The following is an 18802-nucleotide window of genomic DNA, read 5'->3' as shown; positions in this document are numbered from 1 at the left end:
TAATTTTATTAGTTTATATTAATATTATAAAACATATATATGTATATTTTATGCGAGTCTAAGTTCACATTCACCGCCCATAGCGCGGAAGGTACACTAGTTGAAATAAAATACAAAAAAAAAAGAGAAATCATAGTTAATAATCTAATAAACTGAAATAAATAAATTAGAATAATATTACCAGAAATAATAAATTAAAGTTACGAAAAGACGAAAACGTAAACTATCAAAGAGTTTTTTCTAACTACTTGAAAATTTCTCAATTTCAACCGCCAATCTCTTGCTCTCGTTCAGCAGCCACAAGTCTGCTCTGCAAAGGTTGGTGTAATACTGTCAATTTCCTCACGTCCAATCTTCAGCCACCAAAGCCTTTTTTTTTGCTCTAATCTATAAACTTCTCATATAATACTTAGCCTCCACTTTCGAGAATATGTAAAAAAGGAAACAAGGATACCTCCCACTAATTTCAATGGGCGTATAATAAAACTAATAAAATAAGAATAAATAAACTCTAATATTTTTAAGTTTCTTCTTTTGCACTTCTGGTCTTCATATTGCCTCAAGATTCTTCCTTTTCCTTTTCAATCACCTCGACTCTATCGATTGCGATTTAAACGATTCCAGCACTAAAATCACCTAATTGTGTATATTAAATTTCATTAAAGTACAAATAATCCAAGAATATGAATTTGAAAAAATTATGAATATTTTTTTCTTTTTCTTTCTGTAAATGGTGCGTGCATTGCACGCGATTGTACAATTAAGCGGATGATCCACTACAAAAAAACGCCTGAATACCGGCGAAATTACCGGCGGCGAACTTCCCGCCGGTAATTACCGGCGACCCAACGACGCCAAAACAAGGAGGGTCGTTTTTTTTGTTTACCGGCGGCATTTTCGCCGCCGGTAATTAGCGGCGGCGAGCCGCCGATATTTATAAAATAATTTAATTTAACTTTAAATTTATATAATTTGCAGATTACCGGCGGCATTGCCGTCGGTAATTAGCGGCGGCAAAATGCCGCCGGTAATTCTGTCATTAAATATTTACAGATCCCCTTTCACGCACAGATCGAATTCCCCTCACCCCCCCCCCCCCCCCTACCGCGCCTCCAGCCCCAGTCGCCGCCTCGCCCCGCCCCCAGCCGCCGCCGCCGAGCCACCGCCGCCGGCCAGCCACCCTGCAGGTATTATTTCTCTCTCTTTCTCTTTAATTATCGCTCACTTTCAAATCTCATTTTATTTCTTTAACATTTCAGTTGAACGACGTCGCGCCGCTGCCGACACCACCTGTAACAACCCGCTCTTTTATATTTATTTAAGTCCAATATTGCGTGTATATTAATCTATTTTTTTTTTGTAAATGAAACGCTTTATAAATTCCCACTATGATTCTGAATTACGTAAATTGGAAACAGAGTGGCTACACTAGCAGTATGCAATTATTTATCTTCGCGTGTTTAAGACCGCGACGTCAATCTTTGAATCAATGAATGATTATTATTCAAGGTTATAACCAACTTAGCAAAGTTGTGTTATTTTTAAATCAAGATGGAGGTTATTTATATTTATTTATATTGTTCCTAAAGTCGTGAATTATTTCCGACTTTGTAGCTAATTAAATCTACGGATTTAATTTAAATGATGATCGAATTAAATCTATGGATTTAATTTAGCAATCTACAGTTTTAATTTAGATTTTACAAGGCAATATAGATATCAGATACAAGAATTATTCGATTAATTTGTATCTGAATACAAATGCTCGACATTAGAATAACTCGATACCAAAGTTTCTAATACAGAACCAATGAAAGATTTATTGTAGATACACAACAATCATTCCAATAATTTTTTTTACACCTATCACCTGCCACAACACCCAAGAAAGGAAAAAAGAAAAAAAAAACTACACACTCCCCTATATTCCCTTCTCTCGAGCCCTGCACTTCTCACACTCCAGCCACTCTACAGCCACCCTACTCTGCAGCTATGCACATGGTACTCACAACAGCCAGCCTTCCTCCCTTTTTACCTCTCTTTGCAGCAAGCAAAAACTTCATTCTCTTCCATTTTGAAACAAGAAACACCAAGGAGCAGGAGAAACTGCCTTCGCCTTGCATTCATTGCTTTGCCCACATTCAAGTTCATTTAATTCAATACTCCATAAACGAAGGGGAAGGGCTTCCATTCATTCTCCACTAAAACTTCAAGTTAATTCCTGCTTCATTCAACACAGCAGCAAATAGACACCACAACCATATCCTCAAGGTATTTTCAGTTCACTATCCTCATATATGCATTTCACTTCCCTCATTTCATATAAAAGAAATTCGAAACATAGGATGAGAGTAAAACAGAAGGACATAGCAAATCACATATGCGTACATGATTAGCATTAAACAGAAATAGATTTATTCATACATTGATATCTTTATACTGCCTTTTTACTTAGAACCAAGTCATGAGAATTCCCATCGGCAACAACATGAATTGAAATACAATAGTAGAGAGATAGAACAAGAACTTAGCTTTTAGGAACATAGGACCGACTGCCCTTTTTCAGCCAAGCCCCGGAGAGACAGCGGCGCTTTTCGACAGCGCGGCGTCAAACCTCGCTGTTCCTGGGCCCAACTTTGACGGCGTTGCGCTAATCGGCGATTCACAGACGACTCCAACAAGACGACGAGCAGCAGCGACTCGGTGTTTGACGGTGGTTTCAGGCGAGAAGCTCGCCTTGGTGCTCCACGATCTGCTAAGTCGAGAGTGAGAGAGACGACTAGAGATGGAGGAGAACGAACGGCGACCCACCGGAGTAGAGCCAGCGGCGGATCGAGACCCAGAGGCGAGAGAAGACTTTAGGGCTCCTCGTCGTTTCTGGAGGAAGAGAGAGAGTTCGATGCAAGGGGACGAACGAGGGAGCAGACCGGCTGTTCGTCGGCCTCCCAGAACAGCAGCAGTCGGCGACGGCTGACTTGTCGACTTCAGGCGGAGGCGGCTGAGCGGGGAATCGCGGCCAAAGGCTGAGCGCCGCTGGTCGCGGCCCAGAGCAGAGCAGCAGCGGCGACGGCCTCCTATGAGCGTCTGCCGTCCGATGTACGCGAGGGATGAGAGAAACGGTGGTGGCGGTTTTGGCCGCTGCTCGCCGGAGATTGCAGGAGGCAGCATTCCTTTCTTGATTTTTGAGGGAGAGAACCGATTGTTGCAAGAATAGAGAGAGAGATGTTGCAGCTTTTTCTTTTCTTGTTTTTGAGAGAGAGAATCGGTTTTGATATTTAGAGAGAAGGGGGGGGAGTGTTATACTTTAATATAGATAAAAAAAAAAATCTTTGAGAGAGAGTGTGCGGTTTGATGATTAAAAAAAAAGGGGAATGAATGCAGTTTTAATAAAGATATAGATATAGATGTAAAGAATCGACAACTTTATAAAAAAGGGGGATTTGTTGATTAATTAAAAAGAGTGTGTTAGTGATTGATTTTGAAAGAAAAGGGAGCCGGGTTTGAGCCGGGTTTGGGTCGAAATTTTTGGGCTTTCTTATTGGGTCTGGTTCAGTTTAATTGTTGGGCCGGATATTAATTCATTTAGGCTTTGCTTATTTTATTAGGCTAATATATATATATTGTTTGGACTCTATTATTTATACAAATGGACTCCTATTATTATTTTTATTAATTGGGCTCCTACAATTTATTTAGTTAAGCCCAATGAGACTTATTAATTTAGGCCCCATTATTAAATCCTAATTATATTTAATTAGTGATTTTTGTTTTAAAATAAGTAAGTTAGACTAATTCAAGACAGAGTGGATTATTAAGATTAATAATCCGACCTCATAAGACGAGCTTTAATTCCTTAAATAGGATTAGCATCTCATAATATTATTAAAGGAATATAAGTCATGCATAATCATTTCACGCATCCTCATTTATTGAGATTTTTTTTCGAGAATTAAAATCTTGTTTTATTTTCTCGTATTAAAGGTCAAGCACCAGAGTTTAAGGCTTAGTCGTGAGTCTCTATTACCAGGTGGGCTTTCTTACGTATAAACTAAAACCATATAGTAGAATTGTTAAGACTTTATGCTTATGAATTTGAATGATATTGTCAATGCCTAAATGCTTTATGTTTTGTTATTAATTGCCTATCTGATGTTAATCGAATTCGGATTCTGGATGGGACCGCAAATCCCTTCGGAATTAGTGTACACCTTGTGATCGTGAGTCATCTAGCGGGTTGGCCGATCATAGTGTCCGTAGAGGGAGGCCTCCCTCTCGGCACGAGTTACTGATATGGTAATTAATGTTATTAAAATGCCTGCGCGGGTTATTGATGAAATAAATGATATTATGTTTGGTAAATACGAGTCTTTAAAGGAAAACCCTCGTATCTTACTACTATTGAAAGGCTTGACAATAAAATATTATGCATGTATGTAAATTTCGGCAAGTGTCCACTAAGTACTTTCGTACTTAGCCCTGTATGTATTTATAAATGTGCAGGTTGAGCTGTGATCGAGGATGTAGTGTGCAAGCGGAGCTTCTGTCGATCTAGGATGATTACCTCAGAGTAGAGTATATGTCTTCATACATATACTCAAAATGTTATTCCGCTGCGAACACTGATTTCGTTATGATATTATGGCATTTGTCAAACAATATGTATTAATTAATAATGTACTCAAACTCATTGAGCACCCATTTCTGGATATTATTATGTATGGTACCCTTGTGGCCTTTTTGATATCTAGATATTTCGATTGATTTCCTTATACAAGTCGAGTCATCAAGAGACCGAATATACCCCTTTCTAAACCCCGCTCCTAAATTCCCTCCCTTAGTCGCGGTTTCCCCGAATTTGCTATCCTTAGCAAGTGCGGTCGTGACAGAATGGTATCAGAGCGTTTCTTTTGCTCTGAGTACTAATCATTCCTTCTAAGTTGAGTCTAGATTAAGTAAGTCAATATACTTTTAAACTAGTTGACAAAAGCTTGGCACTACATCTCGTCACGCTCAACAGAGGTTATGGTAAGTACTTTCAAGTTTTAATTAAGTTAATTTCTTGAAATGTATGAAGCATGAATAAGTATGACTATTGTATGAATCACAAGAACTTAGAACTGTTAAGTTATATATGTTCACTCTCACGACGGAACATAGAAGAGAACTTAGGGAGATGCCTTAACTTTTCTTCATGTTACGATGACATCGACAATGACGGTTGAAATAGAGAAAGAAGAATCACACGAAGGGTCGCATGATGAAACCACGAGCATGAAGATTGAACAGCGTAACGAACGCCAATAGTACGTTGATGGCATGGGCATAGCTTAAATATTCGAGTGTTTTTCTACGATGAGATCTCGAATTAACTTGGCCTTTTGAACTTATTTTGTTGAAACTTTTAGTTACTAGATCTAAGAGTATATCATCATCACATAACAAGCCCTAAGTTCGGTAAACAACGACATTAGAATTATATGAAAGTCGAATTGGTAATCTGTGATTAAGTATTAAGAACCTGTATGGCTTGTGTATAAATGCTAGATTTAGATGATGAGGTGTTTTTGCACGTTTTGGTTATCGAACCAAACTTGTTTTCCGATTTTAGATATTTAGAGCTTTATCGCTTAAAGTTACTTGTCGTGTGTTACTTTTTGACGATAGAACTTCCTTTGTTAGATGGCGAGGACTGTTTTCACCCGACGACGACCACTGCCCCCATGGGCTAGTCCAGAAGAGGTCGAGCGGTCCTACCGCACCTATGCTCCATGTCACGGGGATAACCTCGGACAATTTCTCGCAGGTTTTCACAGACACTGGGTCGAAGCGAGTGTACATGGAGTATCAGGGTATGACGGTATCCAGAGGTTGATCTTACTGTTACCTTCCGAATGGCAGGGATGGGCTAGGCTGATCTCTGCCCATTACATCTTTCGCCGGGAGGATTACCACGACCTCGTGGGAGACTTCCCTAGCTTCATTGCGGAGCTTCAGGCCTGTTTCACCTTGTGGGGCCGCGCCCCTCTAGGGCCCTACATCCTGCCGGGAGACTACGTACAGGTAGGGACGCCCTTGCCAGCGGAAGCACCCACTACTGCTCCCGAGCCCTCGATGGCCTTGCCCCGAGATTCTCCACCACGAGCCTCAGTTCTAGGGCGCCGTGGTAGGCACGATGACGAGGCAGGCCCTTCTCGTCCACGGGCTCGCAGGGATTTCCCATCGCCTCCTGACTCAGCAACCCGGGCTGCTACTCCTCCACCACCAATGATACCTACGGCAGAAGCAAGGCTTTCGACTGCCATGGCCAACGCTGACAGGGTCATGTCCAACCTGAGGGAGTTCATAGATAGGGGCAAAGCTCCTATGCAGGAGGATGATGGTATAGTACCGTATGGTACGATGAGGATTTCTCATCCCGAGCCCGTGCCACCTCCAGCTCCAATCAAGCCTCGCACCACGGTCAGGATCAGCACCAGAGACGATCCGATCCGTGAGATTGTGAACGACATCTTCCGCTCAGCCCAGATCATGCGGGAAACAGGCGAGGGCCAGGGAGAGACTCCGTTGCCCAACTGGGAGCCGGGCGAGGATGAGGAGGAGGACCCCGAGGAGGATCCTGAGGAGGACCCCGAGGAGGATCCTGAGGAGGACCCCGAGGAGGATCCGGAGGAGGACCCCTTAGCGTCACCGAGGAGCAGCCGTACCGCGACTCAAGGTTCGCGGATTTGATAATTTTTAAGCTTGTTGATATTTTCCAGAAACGATGTTTCGTTCCGATATTTTTTTGTAATCTATGACTATGATTTTATTTGTGTTGTCTCTAGCTAGCATTAGTACGAAAACGTTGACGTTCCATGATTAAATACCATTTTGAGGTTGTATAGCTAGTAAGCCGGTACACCATAGGGAGTACTCGGATCGACTTTACTTACATTTTGGTTGACGATGTAAAAGCCCTCGATGAGGCAATTTTCCAGGATATCTATATATATATGACCCTAGCATGGGCTTTCTACGACGATCTCGTGTATGTTTTATGTTTCTCTACGGGTTTTATTCTTCACAAGTCAGTTAAGAATGTAGTAACTTTGAATAATGTGACTTGTGCATGCAACGGTTCCTGTTATATTTTAGTTTTGGAGTTATGATAAGTTAAATTTGACAACAGTTCTTTATTAATTACCTTAGAGACTCCTGTATAGAATGTATTAAAAAGGGTGTTTGTAATTTGCAGAATGCCGCCTAAACGAGGTCGCCCCCCTAGGAGAAACGTTAACAATGATGGAAATCGCGATGAAATACCTGAAGGACGGCGAAACGACAGGGAACCTACCCCACCCCCTCCACCCCCTGCTAGAAGGACTGAAGAACTGTTTCTTCGACAGAATCCGCCCACATTCACTGGGACAGGCGACCCAGCCGAGGCCGAAGCTTGGATACGCGCCTTGGAGCGTATCTTCACTTTCCTACACTGCACGGAAGAGGAGCGACTCTCGTGTATGTCTTTCCAACTAGCCGGATCGGCTGACTTTTGGTGGGAAGCCCGCCGAAAGACTCTGACTCCCGAACAATGGGCAGCATACACTTGGGAAGACTTTAAGACGGGATTATATGATAAGTATATTCCCAAAAGCTACAGAAAGAAAAAGGAGGCTGAGTTCTATAGCCTGAAACAAGGGAAGAAGACGGTGACAGAGTATGACAGAGAGTTCTGCGATCTATCGCGTTATGCTCCACAACAGGTGGATACTGATGAGAAAATGGCGGAGAAATTTTGTGCTGGTCTGAGGCACGAGATTCGGATGACTCTAGCTAGTCATGGTGGGCTCTCATACACCGAGTCTTTGAACAGGGCACTGGACATCGAAGCTGCGATGCCAGTAGAAAGGTTGGCTCCGCCACAGACCTCAGCGCCAGCCAACCCACCTGCACGCCCTCAGAACTTTAAAGGGAAGCGCAACTGGAACGACCATAGAGGAAATGAAAACCAGACTAACAAGAGGCCATGGCAAGGAAATGCGCCGTTGGGACAATATCAGCAACAAGGACAAGGGAAGCAACAGGGTCCTGCCCCGGCTGGAGGCAGCCAAAGACAAAATGAAGTTCCCCTTTGTCCAAAATGCCACAAACCACATCGTGGTGTCTGTAAGGCTGGAACTGACAGTTGTTACACGTGTGGCCAGAAGGGCCACTACTCCTCACAATGCCCCAACAAACAACAGGGCGCGGCAATCAGGGCCACTTATGCCCAGCCCCTGCAAGCAGTTCAAGGGCAACACCAGCCCCGCCAACAACAGCCATACCAGCAGCAATACCAATACCAGCCCCGCCAACAACAGCCATACCAGCAGCAATACCAACACAAGAACCAACAGCGCCAACAGCAACAGAGGCGGCAACAACCATTGCCGCAGCAGGCGAGAGCCTTTGCTCTCACCCAAAACCAGCCCGAGAAAAACCAAGGAAACCTGGCAGGTATGGGCAAGCTTAAAGGTTTTTCCATAATGATTCTGTTCGATACTGGTGCCTCGCATTCTTTTATATCTGCCCCTTGTGTAGATACCTTAGAAATCGAATCAGAACGAGCTAAGTGTGCCTTAAGAATCACTACACCCTCAGGAGAAAGATCTACCACTACACATGTTTGCTCGAACGTAGAATTTGAAATAGGAGAACTTAAGATGGTAGCGAACAATCTTAATATTCTGCTCATGTGGGACGTAGATATGATCTTAGGAATGGACTGGCTAGCTGAGAATCACGCCACCATCCTTTGTAGTGAACGAAAAATTTCTCTTCGACCACCTGGAAAGGAACCGACGGAATTTCACGGCATAGGTATGAAGAAAAGAGTACCAGTGATATCCGCATTACAAGCCAGAAAGGAGATGATGAAGGAAGGAAGCACAGCTTATCTCGTCTACCTAAACGGGGAAGCTAGTGAAGACAAGAAGGTGGAAGATGTGGCAATAGTACGAGACTTTCCAGAAGTTTTTCCTGAAATATTGCCGGGACTACCTCCAGACAGGCAACTAGATTTCACCATTGATCTAGAACCTGGATCTGCCCCAGTATCAAAGGCACCATACAGGATGGCCCCAAAGGAACTACAAGAATTGAAGGTGCAACTACAGGAACTCTTGGACTTGGGTTTCATCAGGCCCAGTGTCTCGCCTTGGGGAGCGCCTGTACTCTTTGTCAAGAAGAAAGATGGAACCATGAGAATGTGCATTGATTATCGAGAGTTGAACAAACTGACGCTTAAAAACAAATACCCTCTCCCAAGGATAGATGATTTGTTCGATCAACTCAAGGGAGCCAGTGTATTCTCAAAAATAGATTTAAGGTCTGGGTATCATCAACTGAAGATCAGACCAGAGGATATATCTAAGACCGCTTTCCGCACAAGATATGGTCACTATGAATTCATTGTCATGCCATTTGGTCTAACCAATGCACCGGCAGTATTCATGGACCTCATGAATCGAGTTTTCCATCCATACTTAGACAAATTTGTCTTAGTGTTTATAGATGATATCCTCATCTATTCTAAGAATGACCAAGAGCATGAAAATCATTTAAGAATCATCCTGGAGACATTAAAGACAGAGAAGTTGTTCGCCAAATTCAGCAAGTGCGAATTTTGGTTGAAAGAAGTAATGTTTCTAGGGCACATCGTATCAGCAGATGGAATTAAGGTGGACCCCGCCAAGGTGCAAGCAGTGCGCGAGTGGAAATCACCAACCACACCTAATGAAATCCGGAGTTTCTTAGGTTTGGCGGGATACTACCGGAGATTCATCGAAGGATTCTCTAAAATAGCGAGACCAATGACGCAATTACTTCGCAAAGGAATCAAGTATAAGTGGAACGAAGAGTGTGAAGCCAGCTTCCAAGAGCTGAAGAAGAAATTGACAACTGCACCAGTGCTAGCAGTTCCAGCAGCTGATAAGGAGTACGTGATCTTCACGGACGCGTCCAAAAATGGGCTAGGTTGTGTGTTGATGCAAGAAGGAAAGGTCATCGCCTATGCCTCACGGCAACTAAGGCCACATGAATTGAACTACCCCACTCATGATCTGGAACTAGCAGCAATTGTGCATGCTTTGAAAATTTGGAGACACCATCTATACGGAGTTAGATGTGAAATCTTCACTGATCACAAAAGCCTTAAGTACTTTTTCGAGCAGAAAGACTTGAACATGAGACAGAGGAGATGGCTCGAGCTCGTGAAGGATTACGATTGCGGTATCAACTACCACCCGGGAAAAGCTAATGTAGTAGCTGATGCTTTAAGTCGTAAAACTCAATCCGAGTTAGGACTCCTTCTCACTCAAGAGGACATGCTTGTAAGGGATTTTGACAGATTGAAGATAGAAGTGGTTCAGCCACCAGCAACGACAAGAGCGATTATTGCAACTCTGGTAGCCGCCCCAGACCTCAGAGAAAGGATCGTCAGTGCCCAGAGAGCGGATGAGGACTTGGAAAAAGTTCGTCTCAAGATCCGAACAGGCACGCCAGGAGGCTACCAAGAGGCAACGGATAACGCCGTTCTTTTCGAAGGAAGATTGTGTGTTCCCCATAACGAGGAACTCAGAAATGAGATCATGAGTGAAGCTCATGACACGCCCTATACCGCTCATCCCGGGAGTACCAAAATGTACCAAGATCTGAAACAGAAGTTTTGGTGGGACGGGATGAAACGAGATATAGCCTCATTTGTAGAGCGCTGCCTTGCATGCCAGCAAGTGAAAGCTTTACATCAACGACCATATGGGAAATTGCAGCCATTAGAAATCCCAGAATGGAAATGGGAGCACATAGCAATGGATTTCGTGACGGGTCTACCCAAGACAAATAGGGGCAACACAGCTATTTGGGTAATAGTAGACCGTCTCACGAAGTGCGCTCATTTTATACCGATTCCAATTACCTATGGATCGGAGAAACTAGCCCAACTGTACATCCGTGAGATTGTACGGCTACATGGAATACCAATATCCATTACTTCAGATAGAGATTCAAAATTTACTTCTAGATTTTGGATCAGTTTGCAGAAAGAGTTGGGAACGAGATTAAACTTTAGCACCGCCTTTCATCCTCAAACAGATGGACAATCAGAAAGGACAATTCAGACCCTTGAAGATATGTTGAGGACAGTGGTACTAGACCGAGGAGGAAGTTGGGAATCAGTACTGCCGTTGATCGAATTCGCCTACAACAACAGTTACCAGGCGACCATTGATATGGCACCTTATGAGGCGCTGTATGGAAGGAAGTGTAGATCACCACTTTACTGGGACGAGGTGGGTGAAAGAAAAATCCTTGGGCCAGATGCAGTAAGCGAGATGATCGAGACCATCCGCCAGATTAGAGCAAGAATTAAAGAGGCCCAGGACAGACAGAAGTCTTATGCTGATACCCGACGAACCGAACTACAATTTCGAATTGGAGATAAGGTTTTCCTGAAAGTGTCACCCTCGAAAGGGATCGTTAGATTCGGTGTTAAGGGTAAATTGAGACCCCGTTTTGTAGGACCTTATGAGATCCTTGAAAGAATAGGTCCCGTAGCATATAGGTTGGCGCTGCCACCTAGCTTTGGAAGCGTCCACAATGTGTTCCACGTGTCACAGCTGAGACGGTACGTGTTTGACCCCAAACACGTGATTCACCAAGAGGAAATGATTCTCAACCCAGATTTGACGTACGAGGAAAAACCTGAAGCCATTTTGGACCGAAAGGTGCAAGAGTTGAGGAATAAATCGATCGTGTCAGTCAAAATACTGTGGAGACACCATGGACCTGAAGAAGCAACGTGGGAACTTGAGGACCAGATGAAAGAAAAATACCCAGAACTTTTTACATAGGTATGCAAATTTCGGGACGAAATTTTTGTTAAGAGGGGTAGTATGTAACAACCCGCTCTTTTATATTTATTTAAGTCCAATATTGCGTGTATATTAATCTATTTTTTTTTTGTAAATGAAACGCTTTATAAATTCCCACTATGATTCTGAATTACGTAAATTGGAAACAGAGTGGCTACACTAGCAGTATGCAATTATTTATCTTCGCGTGTTTAAGACCGCGACGTCAATCTTTGAATCAATGAATGATTATTATTCAAGGTTATAACCAACTTAGCAAAGTTGTGTTATTTTTAAATCAAGATGGAGGTTATTTATATTTATTTATATTGTTCCTAAAGTCGTGAATTATTTCCGACTTTGTAGCTAATTAAATCTACGGATTTAATTTAAATGATGATCGAATTAAATCTATGGATTTAATTTAGCAATCTACAGTTTTAATTTAGATTTTACAAGGCAATATAGATATCAGATACAAGAATTATTCGATTAATTTGTATCTGAATACAAATGCTCGACATTAGAATAACTCGATACCAAAGTTTCTAATACAGAACCAATGAAAGATTTATTGTAGATACACAACAATCATTCCAATAATTTTTTTTACACCTATCACCTGCCACAACACCCAAGAAAGGAAAAAAGAAAAAAAAAACTACACACTCCCCTATATTCCCTTCTCTCGAGCCCTGCACTTCTCACACTCCAGCCACTCTACAGCCACCCTACTCTGCAGCTATGCACATGGTACTCACAACAGCCAGCCTTCCTCCCTTTTTACCTCTCTTTGCAGCAAGCAAAAACTTCATTCTCTTCCATTTTGAAACAAGAAACACCAAGGAGCAGGAGAAACTGCCTTCGCCTTGCATTCATTGCTTTGCCCACATTCAAGTTCATTTAATTCAATACTCCATAAACGAAGGGGAAGGGCTTCCATTCATTCTCCACTAAAACTTCAAGTTAATTCCTGCTTCATTCAACACAGCAGCAAATAGACACCACAACCATATCCTCAAGGTATTTTCAGTTCACTATCCTCATATATGCATTTCACTTCCCTCATTTCATATAAAAGAAATTCGAAACATAGGATGAGAGTAAAACAGAAGGACATAGCAAATCACATATGCGTACATGATTAGCATTAAACAGAAATAGATTTATTCATACATTGATATCTTTATACTGCCTTTTTACTTAGAACCAAGTCATGAGAATTCCCATCGGCAACAACATGAATTGAAATACAATAGTAGAGAGATAGAACAAGAACTTAGCTTTTAGGAACATAGGACCGACTGCCCTTTTTCAGCCAAGCCCCGGAGAGACAGCGGCGCTTTTCGACAGTGCGGCGTCAAACCTCGCTGTTCCTGGGCCCAACTTTGACGGCGTTGCGCTAATCGGCGATTCACAGACGACTCCAACAAGACGACGAGCAGCAGCGACTCGGTGTTTGACGGTGGTTTCAGGCGAGAAGCTCGCCTTGGTGCTCCACGATCTGCTAAGTCGAGAGTGAGAGAGACGACTAGAGATGGAGGAGAACGAACGGCGACCCACCGGAGTAGAGCCAGCGGCGGATCGAGACCCAGAGGCGAGAGAAGACTTTAGGGCTCCTCGTCGTTTCTGGAGGAAGAGAGAGAGTTCGATGCAAGGGGACGAACGAAGGAGCAGACCGGCTGTTCGTCGGCCTCCCAGAACAGCAGCAGTCGGCGACGGCTGACTTGTCGACTTCAGGCGGAGGCGGCTGAGCGGGGAATCGCGGCCAAAGGCTGAGCGCCGCTGGTCGCGGCCCAGAGCAGAGCAGCAGCGGCGACGGCCTCCTATGAGCGTCTGCCGTCCGATGTACGCGAGGGATGAGAGAAACGGTGGTGGCGGTTTTGGCCGCTGCTCGCCGGAGATTGCAGGAGGCAGCATTCCTTTCTTGATTTTTGAGGGAGAGAACCGATTGTTGCAAGAATAGAGAGAGAGATGTTGCAGCTTTTTCTTTTCTTGTTTTTGAGAGAGAGAATCGGTTTTGATATTTAGAGAGAAGGGGGGGGAGTGTTATACTTTAATATAGATAAAAAAAAAAATCTTTGAGAGAGAGTGTGCGGTTTGATGATTAAAAAAAAAGGGGAATGAATGCAGTTTTAATAAAGATATAGATATAGATGTAAAGAATCGACAACTTTATAAAAAAGGGGGATTTGTTGATTAATTAAAAAGAGTGTGTTAGTGATTGATTTTGAAAGAAAAGGGAGCCGGGTTTGAGCCGGGTTTGGGTCGAAATTTTTGGGCTTTCTTATTGGGTCTGGTTCAGTTTAATTGTTGGGCCGGATATTAATTCATTTAGGCTTTGCTTATTTTATTAGGCTAATATATATATATTGTTTGGACTCTATTATTTATACAAATGGACTCCTATTATTATTTTTATTAATTGGGCTCCTACAATTTATTTAGTTAAGCCCAATGAGACTTATTAATTTAGGCCCCATTATTAAATCCTAATTATATTTAATTAGTGATTTTTGTTTTAAAATAAGTAAGTTAGACTAATTCAAGACAGAGTGGATTATTAAGATTAATAATCCGACCTCATAAGACGAGCTTTAATTCCTTAAATAGGATTAGCATCTCATAATATTATTAAAGGAATATAAGTCATGCATAATCATTTCACGCATCCTCATTTATTGAGATTTTTTTTCGAGAATTAAAATCTTGTTTTATTTTCTCGTATTAAAGGTCAAGCACCAGTGTTTAAGGCTTAGTCGTGAGTCTCTATTACCAGGTGGGCTTTCTTACGTATAAACTAAAACCATATAGTAGAATTGTTAAGACTTTATGCTTATGAATTTGAATGATATTGTCAATGCCTAAATGCTTTATGTTTTGTTATTAATTGCCTATCTGATGTTAATCGAATTCGGATTCTGGATGGGACCGCAAATCCCTTCGGAATTAGTGTACACCTTGTGATCGTGAGTCATCTAGCGGGTTGGCCGATCATAGTGTCCGTAGAGGGAGGCCTCCCTCTCGGCACGAGTTACTGATATGGTAATTAATGTTATTAAAATGCCTGCGCGGGTTATTGATGAAATAAATGATATTATGTTTGGTAAATACGAGTCTTTAAAGGAAAACCCTCGTATCTTACTACTATTGAAAGGCTTGACAATAAAATATTATGCATGTATGTAAATTTCGGCAAGTGTCCACTAAGTACTTTCGTACTTAGCCCTGTATGTATTTATAAATGTGCAGGTTGAGCTGTGATCGAGGATGTAGTGTGCAAGCGGAGCTTCTGTCGATCTAGGATGATTACCTCAGAGTAGAGTATATGTCTTCATACATATACTCAAAATGTTATTCCGCTGCGAACACTGATTTCGTTATGATATTATGGCATTTGTCAAACAATATGTATTAATTAATAATGTACTCAAACTCATTGAGCACCCATTTCTGGATATTATTATGTATGGTACCCTTGTGGCCTTTTTGATATCTAGATATTTCGATTGATTTCCTTATACAAGTCGAGTCATCAAGAGACCGAATATACCCCTTTCTAAACCCCGCTCCTAAATTCCCTCCCTTAGTCGCGGTTTCCCCGAATTTGCTATCCTTAGCAAGTGCGGTCGTGACACCACCATCGCCACCGTTCCGCCGCCGACCACTACCGTACACTTTCGTTCTCGTTATTTGATTTATTTATTAATTATTTCGTTAGATTAAAATTAATATTAATTAGATTAATTTTAATTAATTTATAATATTTGAAGTATGATTAATTAATTTAAAATTTGTTTTTTAATATTATTTTGTTAGAATCTAATTAATGTTAATTTGATTAATTTTAATTAATTTATAATATGTGAAGTATGATTAATTTTAATTAGTTAAATTAATTTTAAATTTGTTTTTACAATCTAATTAATAATTTGTTGGAGTTTGATTAATTTTAAATTAAAGTTTGATTAATTATAAAGCATGATTAAATTAATTTTAAGTATGAATTTGTTAGAGATTTATTTATGTTAAATAATTTTGTTAAATGAAGTATGATTAATTGAATTTTAAGTATGCTAGTATGTGTTTATCATGAAATGATATGATATTATATATTGTGGGATATATTTAATCAATTTCTTAAGGATCTTCTCCCTTTGGCATAGAAATTGATTATTTCTTAAGGATCTTCTCCCAACAAATGATTGTTTTAAATTTTATTATTTTATTTTTTATTGCTTTATATGTATTGTATTATTGCTTCGACATTGGGGGACCGGGTAGACCTAGTATAGGCTTAGTAAATTAGGACCATTATGGTCACTATAGCTGCTGGTAGAGTCGAGCACTTGGTAGTTAGGATAGTGGGGTTATGCTGTCGAAATTTCGTTTGATTCAAGTAATTTATGATATTTTATTTATTTTTTTCAATTAGAATTTGCAAGAACGAGTGATAATCGCATGTGGATGTATGCGAGATACAATGATCGTTCTGCATTTGAAACAGGGCTGGAGAGTTTCCTTGATTATGCGATAAATCAAACGGTGTATACAGATGGAGTAGGTAATATTAGGTGCCCGTGTAAGAAGTGTAACAATGAAGCCTTTTTATCTGTACCTACAGTCAGAAAACATGTTACTAGGCGTGGATTTGTCCACAATTACACAACTTGGGTTTATCACGGGGAAGCACCGATGTGTAAGGCGACAGAACATGCTGGACCTAATAATTACCAAGTAATGGATGAGGATGATGGGTCATACAATAACTACGAAAGGATGGTGCATGATCATGCTGGATCTAGTAATTATCAAGATGTGTCAAATCTGGAGGAGCCGCCCAATCCTGATGCTCAACAGATTTACGACATGTTGAACGCGGCCGATAGTCCATTGTACCCAGGCTGTGACACTTACTCACAGTTATCCTGGATGACTCAATTCATGAGCATAAAGGCTGAAAGTCACATGTCAGAGAGAACTTACAATCAGTTGTCTTCGATGTTTCAAAATGCTTTACCGAAGGATAACAATTGTCCAGAAGACTTCTATAGTACGAAGAGAAATAAGCGCGGTTTGGGTTTGCCCGTGGAAAAGATCGATTGTTGTGTTAATAATTGTATGTTGTATTGGGGGGAAACTAATGAGCTACATAGTTGTATGTTCTGTGACCAATCACGATATAAGGAGAATTTGCGTGCATCTGGAAGTCGTCGAAAGAAACAGGTGCCCGCCAAACAGATGCACTACTTTCCTTTGACGCCCCGACTGTAGAGGTTGTTTGCATCTGCAGCAACAGCCGAGAATATTCGTTGGCATGCGACTTCAACAAACGATGGGGTTATGCGCCACCCGGTAGACTCTCCGGCTTGGAAACACTTGAATTCAGTTTATCCTGAATTTGCTCAAGAGACCGGAAATGTGAGATTAGGTCTATCTACAGATGGTTTTGCCCCCTTTGCACAATCAGGACGTCAATATTCTTCTTGGCCGGTCATTGTCACACCATATAACTTGCCTCCATGGTTGTGCATGAAAGAACAATTCATGTTCCTCACAGTTCTCGTACCTGGTCCATCTAATCCAAAGATGAAGTTGGACGTATTCTGGCAGCCACTGATACAAGAGTTGAAATATTTGTGGGACGTAGGTGCGAACACTTACGACGTATCTGTGAAACAAAATTTCCACATGCGGGCAGCTCTTATTTGGACTATCAGTGATTTTCCAGCGTACGCTATGTTGCCGAATTACATGTATGATTGAATTTATAGTGCATATAAATTTATCATTATCTATTGTAAAATGTTATATATTAAATTAACTATTTCTTTCAACATAAAGAGTTTGCTTGGTCGCCTGAGGAAGAGCTATTGGTCAGGGCGATGTGGGAACAGAAAGCCAGCACGAGGTACAATGACATGATGAGCGACTACAAGAGGAAGCTCATGGCTAGTACCGATGAAGGTCGGGAGATGGATAGACCCCTCTGGATGTCTGCCGAATTCTGGACAGGATTCCAGGCATACTGGAGTCAGGAGGCTGTTCAGGCCGTTTCCCAGCGAGCACGTGCGAACCGGATGTCTGAGCCCGATGGACCCGGTACAGGGATCAGCAGGCACGTGGGAGGGTCTCAGTCCACTCGTATCCTGCAGCAGAGTCTGGTTAGTAATTATCAAATAAATTCATAAGTAATATATATATAATATCGCAAATAATAACTTATTTATCTTATATGCATGCATGGACAGAGCTTGGAGACTGGACTCCCCCCGACTGCACAGAACTATAGCACCTTCCTCCACCTCCACATGCGCGAGGATAGAACTTTTCTGTCACAGAGGGATGAGTTAATTGATGTAAGCGTTTAAGTTTAATCAAATATTAGTAATTCATAGTGAAATATATTTATTTTAATACAATTTTCAATTGTTATGTCTGAATTAGGCGGAGATTCGTCGCATTGCTGTTGAGACTGAACGAGAGGACCGGCTGCCTGAGATCTACTTGGAGGTCGTACGGCCCGACAAGTCCCGGCTCTACGGCACTGGAAGTGCCGGTAGGAGCCAGGTTAGTGGGGAGTCTTCTCAAAGCACAGGCACTTCCATGATGTCTCAGCAGCTGTATGAGACACGGATCTCCACGCTGGAAGAGCGCCTTCAGGCCGAACAAGTAGCACGTGAGGCCGAACGAGAGGCTTCTCGAGTAGAACGTGAGGCCCTCGAGCAGCGTATGGCTCAATTCGAGGAGTTCATGAGGCGGTCGGGTCAGCTACCTTGAGCAGCACTTCATGTTTTGGAACTATTAATTTCATGTTTTGGACTATTTAATTAATTCATGTTTTGGAACTATTTGTTTGAACTATGTTTAGGAACAAAATTACACTTGCACTTTCTTTTTACATTTATGTTATGTTGAGCAACTATTAATTTCAT

Source organism: Salvia miltiorrhiza, chromosome 8, assembly GCF_028751815.1.
Source record: "Salvia miltiorrhiza cultivar Shanhuang (shh) chromosome 8, IMPLAD_Smil_shh, whole genome shotgun sequence".
In the NCBI taxonomy this organism is placed as follows: Eukaryota; Viridiplantae; Streptophyta; class Magnoliopsida; order Lamiales; family Lamiaceae; genus Salvia; species Salvia miltiorrhiza.
This window is presented reverse-complemented; position numbering follows the sequence as displayed.